The sequence below is a fragment of the Aythya fuligula genome, chromosome 1 (genome assembly GCF_009819795.1).
Source record: "Aythya fuligula isolate bAytFul2 chromosome 1, bAytFul2.pri, whole genome shotgun sequence".
In the NCBI taxonomy this organism is placed as follows: Eukaryota; Metazoa; Chordata; class Aves; order Anseriformes; family Anatidae; genus Aythya; species Aythya fuligula.
Window position 1 is genome coordinate 187181816 of NC_045559.1, and position 18470 is coordinate 187200285.

Here is an 18470-nt window from a genome sequence, read left to right on the forward strand (position 1 = left end):
TCCCTGCACATGTGGACAGCATCCCTGTGCTCTTCCAAAGGCCCATATCCCCAGTTCCACTGCCTGTGCATTTCTTTCTTATGTTTGCCCATCAGGTCCCTTGCTGAGCCATGCCGTTTTCCTGCCTTGCCTTGCTTGATTTCTTAGACACAGGGATGGAGAGCTGTTGTGCTCTAAGAAAAGTGTCCTTCAAGATCTGATCAGTTCCCTGATTCAGAGAACTGAAAAGAGCTGGAATTTGGCTCTCCTAAAGTTGAGGGTCATGACTTTGCTGTTTGCCAGGCCCATATTCCATAAGATCACGACCAGAAAGCTTGCTGCCCGTCCCTGGGTGGGCTCGAACCACCAACCTTTCGGTTAACAGCCGAACGCGCTAACCCATTGCGCCACAGAGACATGCAAATTTGGTGTCTTTTATTTTTAATTGTATTCTATGCAGTTGTTTTTACACCCTGGTGGTGTATCAGGATCATTTGTTTCTCATTATGTAATCAAAAGGAGGTCTGTATCTAATATGTGTGTATCACGTTTGTTTAGATGAGAAACAGACATTCAGCTTAGCCAAGGTAGCATCAGTGCTGTCTCTGCACTGCAACCAAAAACTAAAAAGATCTTAAAATATGGTTCACCCATTTGGATGTAGCTATGCAGACCAGAATTCACCTTATTAATCATAGATATCAGACAGACCTACCTAGGCCCCCTCCATGGAAAATGGAGAGGCTAGGACATGATCCGTCACCTCTTCAAGAATGTATTTTAGATTTGGTAAAACCTCCCATGGTTTTACTCCCTCTCCGTAAAAGGAGGTTAGCTGACTGGTGTTGATGCAGTCAAATCACATTCCTACACTTTGGTAATAACAAAGTTCATTCTGATGCATGATTCAGTGCTAGCGCCTGACAGAGACACACCAAGTATATTCCACTAAATCATTTGATAATATGTCACTAACCCACTGATATTTACCTAGCCATTTTCTTGCAGTCAGTGAAATTATCCAAGAGAAAGTATATTTGAATTCAAGGAGACTACAAACCTGTAAAAGGAGTTCTGTATACACAGTTTTACACTACTTATTAATGCAAGTAAGCTAGATTCACATCCAAAGAAGTTATAATTCATTTTGATAACAGTTCCTCAGACAGAAGTTTAGTATCACATTGTCATGCCAAAAAGAAGTGTTCAGCAGAAGCAAGGAATCCAGTCTTTACAGAATTTGACAGTATGTGATAAACGAATAAAAACTTCAAACTACAGACATCAGATATGTACTTCTGCAAATCAGATCTCTCTCTATATAACAATATCTCTGTGTACTCATATGATATTGTACCAAATTTAAAAAGTACTAAAAGTTAGCTTCTTAATATTACACAAGTGCAAGTTTATACTTTGCCACTTAATACCACCTCTAAGTGTTAAAACAAACATACTTAAATGAAGAGAATCTAAAACTATAACTATATAAAAATTAAAACTTCAATTTAGGTCCCAAAAAAGATCGTATTAGCAGCAATGTGATCCTTAATTGAGGACAGAAAAAGCCAGAAAATCAGATTCGAGCAAAGTTCAAAATATCCATAGATTAAGCAAAGACCAAATCAAAACCAATCTGATCATTAATATGCTAACATTTTAATATGGAATAAAAAGAAATCTAAAAATATGTTACTTACTTTAGAGATCTGAAAGAATGTGGACTTCTGAATAAACTACAATCAGACCCTTCCCAAGAGAGAATTGTCTAACTTTTCCACTACTTGCAAATCTGGAGTGGAAGATATTTTAGTCCTGGCCAAATATCACTGGAAGAAAATTTGCTCACATGTTTGGCTGTGTTTTACATTCCATCCTGTTGCTCTGGCATACAGACACAGCTAATTTTAATCTGTGACATAAGCAGCCAATTCTACTGCTAAAATGGTTGTGTGCTGACTCTAGAAATGAACTGTCCCACTATAAGATAGAACCAATCCATAATGCATACTAAAATGGCACAACCTGTTTTATCAAAAAATCCAACTGCTTTTTTAAAATCTAAGACTATGCAGCACTTCACAGAATTTCAATGTAAATACTATTAGCATAGCTGTTAAGAGCACAAAATAAAAAAAATAGAAACAAAAGGACTTCTGTTGTCTTTTCTGAATCCATGTGTAATATCCAACCAAATTTTAAGTCATTTTTTGATAAATGTTAATTTTAATACTAATGGTATTCTAACCATTATTCTACTGGCTGGTATATAGAGTTTCTTTCAAAAAGCAAATACATAGATTATAACATAGTTATAATAGTACATATGAATTTTATATAACAATTACATTAACAATTATTAACCTTCCCCAAAAGTTAAGCTACTTTTGGTATTTAAGAAAGATGTATATAAATACCAAGAGCCATATAAAACAAACAAACAAACAAAAAGAAGTTTCATATATGAGATGTTTTAAGATGATCTTTAGAAATTATGAGCCATCTTTCTTCCGTGTCATTTAAGCTTTGAGTTTTCAAATGCAGAAAACAATTTCATCCCTGCACTGATTACAAAACTGACTACAAAAACACTGAACCACAGCCTGTGTGTTCAACCTATGATACTTTAGAATCTATGCTGTTAACTGTCTGCAGTTTAAAAACCATTAAAACATACATTTGTAAGATTTACTGAATAAAAGTCCAGTAGACGTCTGCTATGTGAGGTGTTATAATCATCATCCATATGGCTGGACAACTTTATTTCTCAAAGCAGAACATTTCCTTGTTTTTCTAGCACTGCACTCATGCTGTTACAATGCTGTAAAAGATGAAGCTCCTATCAGACATTCAACAGCTGCAGATCATAAATTTAGGACTGACACAAATCCAACTGATCACAGGCTTACAAGGTATTTTTTTTTTCTTTTATGAATTCTGTGGCCTTTAATACTTTATCAGATTGTTTATATACACAAATGGAGTAGTTCTATTCTGTACAAATGACTTAATTCACTGGTATCTGACAAAAAAGAAAAAATAGCTGTCATAATGAAGCATTTATAAACATCTTTAAATTAGCTTTTATATTTAAACTCATGGATTTATGAAAAATGGGATGAAAACATTTGGATATTGTGTTAAAAAAGCTTCTCTTTAATTGGAAATCCATGTCAGTATGAGAGGAAGAAACCTATAAATGTCAGATGCTTTTGAAAGATTCAAGACAGGCACTGTTTAGGTGATCGGGCATTCACATCCAGCAATTTCTTGCAAAACTGTCCATTCTTGGAGCAGAGGACCACATAAAAGTGGATAGAAGACTAAAACAAAAGCAACATTTTAACTGCACTTTAATAGGTTTCCTTTTGGCATATCTGTAATTAACTGATTTCTCAATGTACATGTATATCCTAACATAGTGCCCAGCTATAGAAAGAGATTAGATTACATGACACTGTAGCTCTTTTTGGACAGAACTTCTGTGCTATTTTCCCTGTCTGATTACTCCTCTTGGTCTATATTCCTGATGACTTTTGTCTGTTCTTCTACCTATCAAATATCTGCAAAGTAGAAATTCTAAAAAGAACAAATAAATACCTCAGTTAGTATCTTCTGAAGTTCTCATGAAGCAGGATTGGAGCAAGAGCAACTGTCAGTGAATTCTGTATCATCTGAAGGCAGCTGTCTTCCTATTCAAAGGAAAAGGAAGAAAAAGGAAAATTTTTCATGGATATAGGAAAAAGAACAGGGTTTATTCTGAACTGTCCTCCTGAGTACTTTAACTGACCACATCTTACAAGTGATAGACCAAAATTCATGGAACACAAACAAAAAAACCCAACACTGGACACACAGCTCCTGTTTGGACTGAAAACAGGATCATCAGCATTGTTTATAGTGTATGGGAAATAAATCTTAGTCTAAAATCTATGCGAAAAATAATAAAAAGATTTCTCTTGTAATATTAAAGTTCCATCTACTATTGGAGAGTGTTAGTATAGTGAGCAATGACTTGAGTCATGGGCCTCATTGCATCTGTATGACAATGTAGGTCTTCCTTGGAGTCAAGTAATTATTGTGCCAGTCCAAGAAACTTGATGACCTGTTTCTCACCAAAAGCTTCCAACCTCCTTTTTGTTTGGATTTTGAAAGTCAGTGACTGGCAACTTAGTTCTGGAAAGGTAACTAACCAAACGTATTTATCTTCCACATTGACAGGAGTCCTCATACCAATACTTGTCCAACTAGAGCAAGAACCAGATACAGGATTTAGAGGCTGAGTTTCAAGTAGTAGGTAATTAGAAACTCCCGTAACTCCGGATTTATAATGCAAGCATAATTATCTATTAATTTCAAGAAATACACAAAAACTTACACCACGAGAAAAAAAATGAAAAAAGATACATAAATTGGGGTTTGAATATTGTAACATCAAAATATGTCACTTCTTTATATAAACAGTTTACAACTTTAACCAAAATTTCAACAACTGCTCATCCCTCAAAGTAGAAGACAACAAAATGGTGGAGAAGGCAATAACTATCATACATCCATTTAACTAATTCATCCAAATAAAAGAGACATAAAAGTCCTCTGGTCCTATATGTATTGACTTCTCTAGAAGCTAGTGTCAGTAACACTCCTTCTTCAGAAAAAACAAGATACCCCAACCTTCTTATATGCTTAGAATTACACAGCAAGAGGTATCCCTCTCCATACTTATTAATGAAGCTAACTGAGAATAGAAGTACTCTACTGCTGAACAATTGTGATTATATGGAAAGCAGCAAATATAGCTAAAATTAGATGTGTAAAGGTGTACAACAGCAGATAAAACCAAGTTTTGCTGTACAAAATATTAAATAATCCCTTCAGAAAGGTAAAATAATAAAATTATAGCAACTTATGTTAATGATAAAATGGCAGATACTTTGGAAGATTAAAAAAAACCAACAACACAAAAACAAAGCAAGCAAACAAATAAAACCCTACAACTAAATATCTATTAGAATCACTGAATGCAAAACACAACTGAATTATCAAAGAATTAAACTGGGGGATAATTTTATTAACAAATGGTCAAAAAATATAAAAGGTAGTTAGTCACTAGTCATCTCTGGACTGCTGAGAACCAAGGGAAAAAAGTCTGTATCTTCTCAATTCTTGTTGTTGTGCATGTTAGTCACTTGTGAGCTTGAGTAATGATGCAATAGAAACACCACATTTTCAAAAGAGACTTTTTTTTTTTTGCTTCTACTGACTTTCCACTGCCTTTAGAAAGTATAATATGGTATGAAACAAAAAATGATGGAAACAAATTTTTCTAGTGTTCTTATCCAAAGCATTTTGATTTAGATGTCTTGCTGCTATGCTTTTTAAAAAATTTAAAAGGGATAATACAGCAGTCCATTTTTGGATAGACTGAGACCTTGCCCCTTCCTAAGAATAGGGCTGAAATGTGTATCTCATAAATGGATGTCATGTAAACCTGAGTAAAACAGTGTGCCAAATCAGGACTTAAACATATAAAAAGAAATAAAAATTTTAAAAGATAATGTTGCACCTATTTGAGCTATAAAAATGGGGTAATTTTAAACAGCTACTTACACAAGGTGGAAAATATTTCAATGGCAACACTTTGGAATATAAACACAATAAAACTTAAGAGCAGAAAGTGATAAGAATACACAAGGCTTTAAAATATACATGTATCTGCCTAGACTGTTTTATTATGCCAACACATACAAGGAGGTTCAAAACAGCATTGAAACCCAGAATAGTTAAGTTTTAATAGAGTATGAACAAGTATACTTCTAATATAGAAAAATATCCAAATGACTATGCAAGACAAGATAAAAATAAAAGGACTTATTTATAAGTATCCAACTGGCCAGCATGTCAGTGCACAGCAGGCCCTTGTGTCTGCCTTCAACTAAATTTTTCCATATGTGAACATGAACAGCTGGCTGTGGGTCTGTTCATCTTATCAGTGTTTCAATCTTTGTATCAGCTGTTATCTCCCAACTCCTTGCTGCCACACCTCTATCAAGCAGATTCAAACTGTGACAGAGGGACAGTTTTGTTGTTTGTTGGTAGTTTTTGTGGATTTTTTTTGGTTTTTTTTTTTTTTTTTTTTTTTTTTTTTTTTTATTAGATTGTATCTTCTGCTTGGATTGTATCTTTGCATATTTTTGTTAAATAAGTCCTTTATTTCTGGGAGTTTAACTCTGTGTGAGCCTTTAAAGAAGTTAAGAAGTGAGGCAGCAAGTGAAAAACTGCACGTGTATGTTGTGCTTCCTGCTGCACTCTGCGTAAATGAGCCTAACAGGATAAGTGGAATAGATGTTAGATGAGACAATCTATTTATTTATTTATTTTTTTAAAGGACCAAACAACTAAGCTCAGTATTATAGACCCTTTTCATGAGGCAAGCTGAGGAGTGAAAGACTCATTTTCAGTCTGCAGCTTTTGTGCTGACCAGAAGACATGATGTAGAGATGTTGCTAGTAGTTAGTGGTATCCTAAAGGCAGAAGATGTTGCCAAACTTAATACTGCAGAGAATAAAATAACAAAAAACAACAAAACACCTTGACTGTCCAAGTGGATTTGGAATGATTTTGTCCTATTTCACAATTTGGAGAATACTTTTATTGTACCAAGTATGAAATTCCACTACTGTTGGCTTGCAGAAGTTAATTGTTAGCTTTTTCTCAGGAACAAAAACAGAAATGTATACTTTGATTTATACAGAACTCTATGCTATTCTACGCAGGACAGGGGAGTAAAGCCCACTTTAATGGGTTCATACTTTTGTACATTGGATTTTTTATTTTGGTGCATGATTCAATATGCTATTTCAGCTCCACCTGCAGACAGTCTGAGACATGTAGAAAAGTGTATTTACAGTTATATTCTGTACGTGTATGTCACACAACTTCTACAACAGAGTCAACAGTACTGGAAATCATCATAGAAAGAATCATATTTTATGTTCTTTGGTCTGAAATTTTCCTTTTAAATCACTTGGCCTTTACTAAAAAGTAAAGCAAAAGCCTCAAGCCCACTAACCTTCCAGAGCAGGATATTCTGCCTTGGGATATCTGAACTCTGAAGAATTCAAGTCGAAGGCATGTCTGTCACCTGACTACAACAAACAGAAAGCTGACTGACTGCATCCCAGGAGATGCTGGAGGGAAGGGATGTCATCCAGAGGGACCTTGAAAGAAGGACATGGACTTGTTGGAGTGAGTCCAGAAGAGGGCCATGAGGATGATCAGAGGGCTGGAACACCTCTACTGTGTGCTTGCTGAGGGGGAGGGAGCTGGGGTTGTTCAGCCCAGAGAAGAGAATGCTCTGGTGAGACCTCATTGCTATTCCTTTTATTTCCATTCTTTTTTCTTGTTTCTTTTCCTACTTAGAGATACACCAGATGTATAGCTGACTTTCTATTTTAAAAAGACCCCCATTTTCCTTTATCGTCAAACTCTATGTTATTTGCCAGGAATATTTAATACTTCACTATACGTAAGGATACATTATGATCAAATAATTACATCTATTATACTCTATATATTATAATAATTTTATATTAATACATAATACCTACATAATATATTTAATAGTAACATAATAAGATAGCTACATCTAATCTGCATTTGAAATAAAAACGTGATAGAAAGCCTAGTTTAAATCCTTTGCTTCAGTGCCCACTGCTTTAGCTTGAATAGTTTTCCAGTCAAGAAAAGTACCAGCATACATATTCCCCAAAAGAAAAGTAGAAGCATGGGGGAGGAGGGGTGGGGTGGGGAGTTCAGGCACATAAAAGAAAAATGTTTCCTGTTTTGAAAGACTTAGAATAAGCCAAGTGGAGACATGAAAATTACAGTGCTCTGGCCAGGACGCTAACAGGAACCATGGTTTCAGAGCTCATTCCCCGACAAACTCAATGCCAGGAAAGTTTTAGTGGATTGCAATTTTATGTTTTGAGCAAGAGAGTATTGAATTATTTCCATAGGAGAAATCTGCACAAGTTTTATTTTTCTAAAAGTGTAATCATTAATAACAGTAAGAAAAAGGTGAACAACTAGTTAACGATTTCTAAGAAAAGGTGTAGTGCTAATGTAGTGCTTCTTTGTTAAGCAACTGGAAAATGTGACTGCAGATGGTAATAATTCATATTAGCACGTATGCTGAAAGAAAAAAAAAAAAAAGAGAGAATGAGTAAGACTCTGTCTAGCTAGTATAAATTATATGAAAACATTCTTAATAATTTGTTGAGTCCTAAAGAGAACTTCCTTATTTTGTTTAACAGGGTCAGCTTTCAAATTCTCAGAAATACTTCCAAAAACATGAACTGAAATTTAAAAGCTAACAAAAGCAAACAGGAAAAGAAAAAAGAATTAAACTTTAGTAGGAATTAACCCAAATGTCTGTCTTAGCTAGTAAGTAAAATATGGTCATTTACCTAACTAAATCTGGCTCCAAGATAAGGGGTTATTTGCATAAACCAATGAGTGAGCACAATAAGCATATACTGAATCTGTATCCTACATTTTATTTAGGAATAACCTAGAAAAAAAAATAAAGTAAATGTTTTCATTTTACATGACTGCCTGTGTTGAAATATTCCAATAAATGTTCAATTAAAAACAGCAATAATGAAGATTTCAGATGGATAAGAAATTTGCACAAGTTTACATCATCTATTTCTAAACATTTTATATTTACACATATTTGATCTGGATAGGCTGGACCGATGGGCTGAGGTCAACTGTATGAAGTTCAACAAGGCCAAGTGCCAGGTCCTGCACCTGGGGTGCAGCAACCCCACGCAGAGCTACAGGCTGGGAGATGAGTGGTTGGAAAGACGCCTGGTGGAGAAGGACCTGGGAGTGATGGTGGATAGTTGGCTGATATGAGCCAGCAGTGTGCTCAGGTGGCCAAGAAGGCCAACGGCATCCTGGCTTGTATAAGAAGCAGTGTGGCCAGCAGGGCTAGGGAAGTGATCGTCCCCCTGTACTCAGCTCTGGTGAGGCCGCACCTTGAGTACTGTGTTCAGTTTTGGGCCCCTCGCTACAAGAAGGACATTGAGGTGCTTGAGCGAGTCCAGAGAAGGGCAATGAAGCTGGTGAGGGGCCTGGAGAACAAGTCCTGTGAGGAGTGGCTGAGGGAGCTGGGCTTGCTCAGCCTGGAGAAAAGGAGGCTCAGGGGAGACCTTATCACTCTCTATAAGTACGTTAAAGGAGGCTTTAGTGAGGTGGGGGTTGGTCTGTTCTCCCACGTGCCTGGTGACAGGACGAGGGGGAATGGGCTAAAGTTGCGCCAGGGGAGGTTTAGGTTGGATATTAGGAAGAACTTCTTTACTGAAAGGGTTGTTAGGCATTGGAACAGGCTGCCCAGGGAAGTGGTGGAGTCACCATCCCTGGAAGTCTTCAAAAGACATTTAGATGTAGAGCTTAGGGATATGGTTTAGTGGGGACTGCTAGCGTTAGGTTAGAGTTTGGACTCGATGATCTTGAGGTCTCTTCCAACCTAGACAATTCTGTGATTCTGTGATATAAAACAGAACTTTAAAATGTATCTGCTTAAACGTTTCACTTACAGTGAGCTCAAAATAAAGCAGAAGTTTATAAATCTTAATTACATTATAAAATATAATTTTATTATTATTATTTAGTAGAGAACCTAAAATCAGCCAGGTGAGGCAGAATATAAACAGAAGTTTACAAATAAGTAATTTCCTACCCATTTCTCTTTGCTCAAAGAAAATCCTTGCTTTCAGACCTGATGTGTGTCACCTTAATGAGTTTATGAGTTGCAGAAAACACTTGCTTCCTCCAGAATCAAATTTCCTCCAGAATCAAGGAGGATTCCGTTTGATCACTCATGAAATCTGACTTGCAGCTCCCTGGCCTTTGCAGCCATCTCTCATCTTGGTTGTTCCTCCTGAGCTGCAGGCTCCTAAGCCCCTTTGCTATGTTTCTCTCTGCCTTTTTTACTCATTGATAAACTTGCATTTTCTGAAGTCTTCTTTTCTGGACTCTATTTCAATGTCCTTAAGCAATGAACAACCTTCTCTGATTCCATGAGGTCTTTGACTGACTCTGTCACTCTTAATCAATCACAGGAAGTAAGAAGAAAACAAAACAGTTAGACAGCCTGCCATATACACCTGTATTTAAAAAAACATCTTAAGCAGTAGGATGAGATAGTTTAATGAGCAAAAAGACACACTTCTCTTCAACAGCTTGCAGAAGACAAGCCATATTATAATTAAGTGCTCTCTGAAATCAGATGTATTCCCAATGTTACTGAATGAAATCATTTCTTTCAGACTGTAGGAAAAACTTTTATCCAATACCAATTATTTGTGGGAGTTTTTTGGTAACCATAAAAAAAAAAAAAGCCACGTTCTCAAAGCATATTTTTTATTCATTTAAAACTATGCTATAAAAAAGTGAATGATTAATGATTCTGCATTTCACAAGTTGTTCTGTTCTGAGGCAGATTACTCTTAATCTTGCACTCAAAATCATACTACACCCTATGACTCACCAAAAGAATGTCAGGAAAAAGATCTTAATGTTTTTAAATTACAAAAATGGGAAGGAGAAAAATGGCAGAATAATAAGCATTTTTAGTGCTATAAAGTAAACCAGTCTAACAAACACACATTAGCTATTATTTTGGAAACTAGAAGTACACAGTGTTTTGTAGCATTTCCATTTTCATTCTGGATGATCCTGCAAGAATCCAACTCCCTCACTTCTGTGTAGCTTATAAAACTTAGCAGTCCAAAATCATAATGTACCATATAGGTAGCTTCAACCCACAGAAAAGTGAAAGAAAGAACTCTTCACCTTGAAGGCCTGGGCAATCTTTGGTAAACAAAATGCAGGTATGTTTGAAAGTGTAATTTAAGTGATGACTTCCTGAGATCAATCTGTGGATATTCTGTACTGAACCACAGTTCAGAATGCCAGATTGATGTACTTACTCCAGAATCTCTCAATCATGATGATTGTCCTCATCAGGCAGACAATGGAAGCTCAGCATTTAGCTGAGATGCTCAGGAATTTTTACCCTTCTGAGGGTCTAGGAAGACAAAGAGAAGGCCAATGGAAAAGAAGCAGAAAAAGGAAAAACAACTTTTCTCACCAACCACCGTAATAAGATAGCAATTTGTGCTCTGACCTGTGGAAAAAATTCAAACAGCCTTTAAAGAGCAAGAACAGAACTGTAGAGCAAACTATTTTTAAGAATCTGCTTTGAAGATCTGAACTTGTAAAGAAGTAGAGCCTTAGTGCCAAAAGTCAAGTCACAGCTCTTGAACCATCAAATGTTTTTTGAGCTACTGTTCACTATAAGACTGCAAAAATAACAATATTAATGTTAACAATATACCCCAACAATCTGTTGGCCCTACCGAGATTTCAGCTTTGCCAAAATGCAAGCAGAAAAATTAGGCACATGAGAAATGTATTTAATTAGGAACTTGCCATCTGGCATAAGCAAGTAAATTATAAGCATAGCCCTTTTAATATAGAAGAAGCTATAATCAGCCGGGGAATAGACCATAAGCTATTTCTTGTTTGATTGAAATGCCTAAGTTAGGTGTGGGGATACTGCAATTATCAAGTATTTTGAAGCATTATCCATGAGGCCGAGCTGTGGGTAACCACAACAAGCAGAGTAACTGTTGTAAAACTGTTGACTTAAAATTGATGGATATAAACCAGCAGTTTTGGCAGCCTTTAGGAATCTGACACCGTACTTTTTAAAGTACAGTCAGAACATACTTGGAAAATAAATAGTTCAATTAGTTTAAGCAAGAAATAAAAGCATGCATAACATTCTTTTTGAGTGCTATCTGAAGCAATGTTTATTATAATTAGGCATCTCATTCTGACCGGCTATTTTGAAAAAAAAAAACAAGAGCCACGTACAGAAACAGTCAACAAAATGCAGTAGGCTTCAGTCAGCTGCTCTCATTGTGCTGACCATGAGACTACTGGTTTGATTTTAATAATAAACACCATCAGCAAATGACAAAGTTTCTTCTTCTGTGAACTTGTGATCTGTAATAGTTTGGAATCAATAGCCAAAGAAACTGAAATTATGATTAATATTTTTTCCCCTATTATTTAAACAAAACATTTTACTTTACATTTTTACTCCTCACTCTTCAGCAGCTGTACACAGCTGAAGTGAGAACAGCAGTGTTCTACTTCATACAATCAACTCCTTTACTGTCTTGACAGCTACAGTAGTACTTAAGCAAGCTGCTCCATTTTCAGCTGGGCAGTCTAGCACCCAGTCCCTCAGATCTTAGACAACTATTACAGGACCAAACCTAAAGCCAAGTCACAGACCACGTCCTCCAGCAGGAAAAAACTTCCAGAAATTCACTGACCCTTTCCCAAGGTGTCTGACAGCCTCTGACCCACTTTTTTTTTTTTTTTTAATTTATTTTTAATATTTAAAAAAAAAAAAAAAAGCACCAAAATGAGTGTAAAAGTGTGTTTTCCCAATCAGCAACTGTACAAATAGGACGGACCCTTTTATTCACAGCATAATTACCTGCAGTACACAGTTTAACCATGACTTACAGTCCTCTGTACTGTTTCTAGCATTTTCTACGGAAGTATTCTTGATGTTTCCTGGAATATTGATTGGAAGAGGCCTTAAAGGATGACCATTAATATATGAGTAGTTAGTTTCAAGCCTTTCAGATTTTCAGAATGGGCATATACCTTTGGGTCTCTTTTTCTTTAATTATGGTTGTTCAATTTATAATTGACCGATTTTACCTGCCTCAGAGGATCCTTAAAATTTGATTCTGGGCTGGGCAAAAACATCAAGAGCTGACCAATTAATTTTTATGTTCTTAAACAAGCTTGAGTAGATGCTTAATGTTCTTCTTTTTTTCTTATTAATTGCTTGATGTGCTTGGATTTTAAGCTTTTCCTAAAATTTGTGGATATATGGGTTCACTAACAATAGCTAGTAGTTTTTATTTCTTATACAATTTAATACTCCTTGGCTGCCTTACATATAGTAACCCCAAAAGAAAAAAAAAAAAAAAGAAGCTGCATTTTAAAAACAGACATAAAATCTAACACATACCTGGGTGTATGTGAATATATAAACCCCCAGATTTGCCCACAGGTCTCTGGTGATTGCTACAGGATGGAACAAACAAGAAGGATTATTTTTTTATGCTGCTGAAGTAGTTCAACCAGAAAAGATCTGGTCACTATACTTGGAATTTCTCTGGAAAATTGTATAGGGAGAGAAGCACCATTTTAGATACTTATGCTCTCCTTAAATTTTTAACATTGAATCAAGGAGGGATTGGTACTTTAACACCTGGGGCTTGAACAGAAATTGCCTCCTACTGTGTTGATTTTCATGATGAGGTTCCTGAATGTGGTTACTGAAGATTCACACAGCCATGCTCATCCTGTAGCCACATGGATGGCCAAGAGACTACAAAAAAATGAAGACAATGACATATCTCTATGTTACATACTCAGAAACTGTATGGAAGCAGCTGAATGAAAATGTGTTTGGACTGTTGCTGGGGAAAAGTGTTGGGAAAATGATGGGGAAGGAAGGTAGTAAAAATGTTTCATGTGAAGACCGCATACCAAGAGATCAGGACAAGAGCAGATGGTAAACTTCCAAAGGGAAGCTTTACCATATTCTGAGATCAGCCAAAAGAGACCTTGAAGAAAGAAGGAGGAGCATTCTAACAAAACTGTTTTAATAACGACTCTGGCAGATACCTCTTGTGCTCTTGATGTCTAGGATGTAGGTTACAGGATAAAGGAGAGTGACCTCTAAGACTAGTCAGACTACCTAAGTGAGCAAAAAATCTGTACGCAATGAATGTTTTCCTGTAACACGCTCCCTGACATGATACAGGAAACCAGTACACCCATTAAATCATACAATGTAACATCTACAGGAAAGGCCAAAAGATAAATGAGCATTCAGGAGATCCTTCTGTATTTAGTTGTATCTTTACACTTAAGGAGGATTTTATAACCCACATATTAAAAGGATTTTGCATTCCTACCTTGTCTTTCATTGCAAAAGAATAGTTTTAATACACATCTCATTGTCAGTCAGTGGTTTACTGGCTAGTGCCAGCTGTCTTCTCTTCATGAAACTGGTGGTGGTGATGGTGTTACTTCACCCACATTCAATTAATAAGAGATAACTATGTGGGCAATCTTAGGAAGATACTTGGTTAATCCTCAAACCATGGCTTAGAATGGACAAGTCACAAAAGGAATGGGAATATACAGTTTAAATAGGCTACTCTTACCAGAATCATGTCCTTAAGCATAACAACAAATGGGTTGAGTATGCTTTCTGGGCCCATTTCTGCCAATTTTTCTGGTTCCAAGAAATGCACTGGTTTAAACAGTTCTTGATTCTTATTTTACTAAATGCCCAAATGGTAATTTGTATCTTCAGTGTTAATTTCATTGATTTACACAGAAGTATTACTCTCTAGTGACTTAAAATTCTTAGGAGTCTATCTGCTGGTGGCTCTTTTGCTTCCCCCCCCCCCCCCCCCAAATCTCTAGCCTGCTTTGAGAGTGTCTTCCTCAAAGCTGACCTCTTACAATCACGACCTCTCTCCTTCCTTCTTGTGTTGAACAATATGATATTTTTGAATGTTGCTCACATCTACCAACTGACTCTACAGAGCACCAATTCAAGTATTCCAGGTTCATATATTTAATCCCCAGTCCATGTTGTCTGAGCTAACATCAAGCAGAATGGAAGCAGACGAGTGTTATTCCTCTTTGGGTTCTCAGCAAGCGAGAAGGGAAAAGGAAAATTAAAAGCAGAGAAATCTGTACCAACTGATCCCAGCAGCATTGCCAGTTGGTGTTTGTTTTGTGATACTGAGATCTGTCTTAGCATCCACTGGTCTATGATTGCTAAGCTCCTTGAAGCATCAGTATACAATCCAGCATACTTTCTTTGTGTGGAGCTTAGATAGTTTAAGGGTGGGAACAGACAGCAGTCATCAGAACTTATTGCCCTTTGCTAGAACTCCCTCAGCAAACTGAGGTCTGTATGCTTCACTTACCTATCCCCTACAAAAGCTTGAATTTTCCTGATACATCAAGTGCTGTGGCACAGCAATTCTAATTGAGTTCAGTTTTATTTTTCTTTCTTACTTTTATCTATACACTTTAATCATACAAACATGGATTGGGGTACAGAGGTATAGATGAAATGTTCTGCACTAATCATTGTAAATTGACATTGTAAAAAGGCCTTTAAAGAAACATACAATCAACTTCTGATTAGTTAAGTTATATATTTTTTTGTTTCAATAAAGAGAGTGAAATAAAGAAATTATCTAATTTATATGATCACTTTCTACAATTTGAAGTATTCTGTTAGAAAACAAACAAAAAATCCACCAAGTCTATCCATACTGCATGTAGTTACTTTACACTCTAGTACAGACCACAGATCACATGTCCTAAATTTTAACCAGTTTTAACATGCAAAGACGTATTAAATAATCTTAAAACTAATTAGAAAACATTAGTTGTTACACTGTATTATAACAGATTTTACTTAAAGTGGTAAACTGTTTTCTCAAGCCACAGTCTTGCAGAGGCATACACATGAATAAGACTAGACATTTTTTTGTACTTCCTAGACTACAGTGGAATCAATGGCAAACATAAGTGTAAGGATAAACTTTAATTTTCATGTAACTGTAATACATTTAATTATCTGGTCTTGTTTGGTCCCTATCTGGCAAGCCAAAAGATAATCAAATATATTAATATGGTTTCACGGGTTACATCAGTGTTTTTTGTTCACTATTATTATTTCTACTTGTGGCATGTTCTTTAAGTACCTTAGACAGATTTCATTCTTTTCAAGTGCTCGTCAAAATTTGGAACAATGATTTGCTTATGATCTATACATTCTCAATAGCTATCTCTGCCCTGAATCTTTCCCTTACACTAGCAAAGATGAGAAGGTAATTTTCTTTTGTTAATTATTTTATGACTTAACAAAAAATATGGAGGAAATACATCAACCTAATTCATCTTTAATTATAGTATGGGTGTATAAGTAAAAAATCAATGTAATTAACAGAAAACATTTTGGCTATATATATTTTTAAATTGCGTATTAGGAAATAAATATGGAAAAAAAAAAAAACACACAAAGATTTATAATCCCATTTTATAATCCCATGCTTAGTAAACAGTAAAATCAATCCAGTTATATTTATCTATGAAAATACGATAGCTACCTTAAACTTTTTTTTTTTTTTTCAAAAACTTTTACTGGAAGTACCACATGAAATTAACTGAATGTTCAGTGTAAACCCAGGGAATAGATCCAGCAGAGGGCAAAGGGCCCAATTAGCAAGATGAGCTAAAATATTGCAAGACAAACAGATGGACACATATGGCAGCTAGCAGTGTGTCAATTTCTTATGAACTAAAGTTATAAAAAAAGCAGGTTATACTTATGTTGCATTCCCAGAAGATAACTAAGCATAAATAACATTGAAACATTCTTTTTTCTTTAGTGAAATAGTAATTTTCATGGTAATGGTAATTTTCATGGACCAATACAATGAAAGTTCTATTTCAATTCCTCAGAGCCAGTAATTATTTTAAACTCTGAGTTACATGTCGAATTTATTTGGTCCAGAAGATACACTACTGATAACTAACTGATAACTGTAAGATGCTTCTCTGTATTCAGCAGATTGCAAAACAGCATCCGTAACAATGTCACGTATTAACAAATCTCATACCTCATTCCCAAATCAATTACAGTCACTAGAGTTCTTGCTTTCACCCGCTGTAGTAAGCATCCAAAGAGGATACTTGTGAAAATACATTAAATCCCCCAAATTAGCGTCTTCCTGAATGTGAATAGTGTAGAGTTTTTAGGAACTTGTTTCCCATTGATTTCAGAAATGTGGGGTAAGATCCAATGCAGTTACCACAGGAAGGGGTGACCTGGCTTTGGAAATAATCAATAGCATACCAAATTGTATGTTTACTTACTATATTGAAACTAACACTCAGTCTTAAGAGAAAATACAGAATAAATTTAAGGTGGCATGTTTGCAGTCATTAGAAAACCATGACTTATACAAAACTGCTAAGGTAACTCGCTTTAATAGCTCATTAGAGTTACCACAACGCTAATAAGAAAATCTTAAAGTGCAATTTTGTTAGTGAAATTACCAAAAGTCTATCTGCTCCATTTGTGTTAGTCTGGGTTCATAATCAAAAGCAATAACCTTTTGTATAAACTATGTAAAAATCTAAATGTTTGGCTTAAGACACTGAATAATTAATAATTAAATATTTTATAAGGAAGGAAACATAGGAAGCTACTGAAAATTTACACTAAAAAACCCCAAAATAAAAGCATTACAAACTAGCATGCTTTGAAACATTTCAAAGCAGTTAAAGTTGAAAAATTTCATAAACTATTCAAACCATAGCAATGCAGAGAATTTGGCTGCTGTAGACCATTGGCTGAATGTCTTCCATTTTCTTTGCAGAACTTATGAAGTCAAGATGAAAGCAGAAAAGGATTTTATGACTGAAGTAGTCACAGAATCACACTGAGAGCTCTAAAGCAACAGAAAGGGCTGAAACAGAGAGAGCTGTGTGTATGCCGTGTGCTCCACCTGGAAAGATGAACTGCAGTTAACCTATAAAGTGGAAGCAGGTAACAATAGAAGTCCCAGCCAAGTTTAGGGTAAAAAATGAAGTCCTACTGTACCACATCAATCAATCCTTCTGCCAGACTTCTTTCACTGCCTTAAGAGTAATGGCAGAGATGTTACTGATCCATGAAATAAACTGTATCATACCAGGACCCTATATAGCTACAATATGACATTATTTTTTTTAAAAAAACAGAAAAAAGCAGTCTACTCAAAAGGTACTTTAGTTCCTATAAAAACATTTTTTAATGGTGAGTCCACTAAAGTTTTCTAAATTGTAAATAGCACATTCTATAAACATTTATATACATAGTCTATAAATAAAATTTTACTTTCTCTCTTAAAATGTTTTGATGAATAGCTATTGAACTTCATTTGAGATAAAATTTGCTCATATCGTATTAACTTTTCAACTGCTTCAACTAATTAATAAATAGGCACAAAATTTAGCATTAAACCAAGATATTGTTATTGACCATGCATATATCATTGAAGTAGATGAATTTAAAGCTGTTTACCATATGGCTTAATTCAAGAGGCTAAAATATATTCTCTTTTCATCAAACCCTCATCTGTGAAACTCTAGTTCAGTGTTACATACGTGAATTCTCCTATCAGCAGTCTTAAGCACAGCACATTTTAGATAGGCAAAGAAACAAAGCTTATCACCATTTTTTTTTTAATTTAATTTTTTTTTTTTTACCCTCACCCAATATCTTCTCTGGCTTCTCAGTTGAAAGG

The 18470-nt window shown here is 35.5% G+C and overlaps 1 protein-coding gene and 1 non-coding gene across 5 annotated transcripts in view; both read right to left on the reverse strand.

Moving 5' to 3' along the window:
• Positions 1-18470, reverse strand: part of SGCG (sarcoglycan gamma) — a 132892-nt gene that overhangs the window by 86401 nt on the left and 28021 nt on the right. For all 4 annotated transcript variants that reach the window (XM_032197774.1, XM_032197766.1, XM_032197789.1 and 1 more), the window contains exon 2: positions 3580-3671. The gene's annotated coding sequence lies outside the window, so the exon portion shown is untranslated. The remainder of the gene's footprint in view (positions 1-3579; positions 3672-18470) is intronic.
• Positions 323-396, reverse strand: TRNAN-GUU. Its single transcript has one exon. It is a non-coding gene; the product is annotated as a tRNA-Asn (tRNA).